Below are 2,469 nucleotides of genomic sequence, written 5' to 3'. Positions count from 1 at the left end.
GAACATTTATACTGAAAAATTTATTATATAGAATTTAACAATTCCTTATTTTTCTGCAGTTTCCAAAAATTTGAATTATTATTATCCCACTAATATGAGGGTACCTATTCGACTTACCTCGAATTTTTTGTAACCACACACTTTTAATTAAATCATTAAACCTCATATTAGCGGAATAGTAATAATACATACTACACTCGAGCTTTGTTCGTTTTCGTAATGTATAAATCTATTGAATTACCAAATAGTGACTTTTCCCAAATGAAAATAATAATGAAGACGTCTTCCCCAAATAATTTCTAATCGATTCCATTCATAAAACACATTAAATAAAATCGCTGCCTGCTAACTTGATAAAATTTGTTAATTACGAGAAAAATACTATTTCCCAAATGTTTAAATGCTTTTCCCAAATTTCCCCAAACGATTCCCAAATTATATAGACATAAATAAATCAGAAATATTCAATTTGTCTGCTATTTTGTCAGTGGTCAATATTTGCCTTCAAATTATTTTCAGTATCTGCAGAGAGAAACCTAAGAGAGGCCATGCAGTCCTTTTTCCTGTTACCGTCGAAATCTCCCGTACACTACCGCCAGTACATCCATTTTCAGTTTGGGAACTACGTGACTACATACATTTTTTGACACTATCGATAAAATTGTATCGTCGAAAGTAGATGTGGTTCGTGTGTGTACTAAATCCTCAGGACAGAAGCGTGTCGATTATCCATAGGAGGGATAGTTTAATAGGACATTGAACGAAAACATTTTAATTACGCATCTCCTACATATATATGTAAATAAAAGTTGTTGAATTTTAATAAACGAAATTGAAAATTCAAACAAGTTAATTTAGTGAAATTTGTCTTATAATATGTATCTTATAATATATATATTATAATTATAATTCAACAACTTTTATTTACGTATATAGGAAATGTAAAATTAAAATTTTTTCGTTCAAGGAAAAGATCTATTAAACTATCCCTCCTATGGATAGTCGGCACGCTTCTATCCTGAGGATTTAGTACACACACGAACCACATCTACTTTCGACGATACAATTTTATCGATAGTGTCAAAAAATGTATGTAGTCACGTAGTTCCCAAACTGAAAATGGATGTACTGGCGGTAGTGTACGAGCGATTTCGACGGTAACAAGAAGAAGGCCTGCATGGCCTCTCTCAGGTAACAGAAATTGTAGGTATGTTTCTTGGTACATCTGTCGTCGATAAAGGCAAGAATATATAATAACAAGAATTTACGTTTACTGATTTTGCAGACATTTAATGGTCGAGTAATAACGATTGTCGATAATAATTAAGATAATTGAATACACTATTAAATATCATATATTTATTGGTCTAAAATATCGCTTTTAATAGATATTAATTTTAATAGATGATTATATTAAATTTTCCTAAAATATTTATTTTTATGAATGTCGTAAGTTTTTTTGATAACATAGATTTCTATGTAAACTACCAATGATATGTTTAATTAATTTAATAAAGAAGATAATCAATATATGTATATAATATTTTAAATAGATGAAAAGATAACGTTAAATAGATTAAAAAAAAAAATTGCAAAAAATTATTATATATATTAATCCTGTTATGTAACTGTATTTACAATATATATCTTTTTCATATTTAATTCTACGTTATTCTCTCAACATCAGTAAATTAAGTTCATAAAAAAAAGTAATGAAACATTTTTTTAATAACGTAGATATTGTAATGATAATGATCGCAATTTTTACACAACCTATTTACGCAAAATAAAAATCAGAAGTACTTTAATCGTAAATCTAGATCGCTCCGTAATTTATGTTAGATTTGGAAATAATGTTAGCACATTCTTTCCTCAATCGCGAATTCGTTCCACAATCGTAACGTAAAAGTGAAATTGCGAGAAGATCGTGCAATGGTCACTCGATAAATATTTGAAAACTTGGATTGGTACAGTGGACTGGTACACATGCCGCGTGTTAAAGATTTCGCGCGTATCGCATTACGACAGATCCGCGTCATAAAGAACGAGAGCAGCCTTGCTGTTGCATTGAATGCGTTGTTGCACACTGTTTATGGCCCCCCACGGAACCCCGTCGCTTTTCTAGTGAATCTGCTTTTATTACCGTCTAAATAAAGTGCTGCGGCATAAATTGCTTGTTATAGTGGACAGTCCAGTGGTGCAATGAAATTTAATATATACCTAAAGTGTGCATAACACTCTTAGTTTCTTTTTATTTGTTTTATCGTATACATATCTGCACAAAATGGTCGAACAAGGATTGGAGATGGAAATGATTAGCCGGCAAATTCACACAGTCTATGTGAATAAGACCATTAAAATGCGAAAAATATTTATGCGATACGTTAACAATTATACTATGCTGCAATTATACTATAGCATTTTTAATTGGCTGCAGCAGCCAATTTTTGGTTGTTGCAGCCAATTTTT

This window comes from Mycetomoellerius zeteki, unplaced genomic scaffold, assembly GCF_001594055.1.
Source record: "Mycetomoellerius zeteki isolate Tzet28-1 unplaced genomic scaffold, Tzet1.0 scaffold35, whole genome shotgun sequence".
Lineage (NCBI taxonomy): Eukaryota > Metazoa > Arthropoda > Insecta > Hymenoptera > Formicidae > Mycetomoellerius > Mycetomoellerius zeteki.
The sequence above is the reverse complement of the archived record's forward strand: the minus strand, read 5'-3'. Positions refer to the sequence as shown.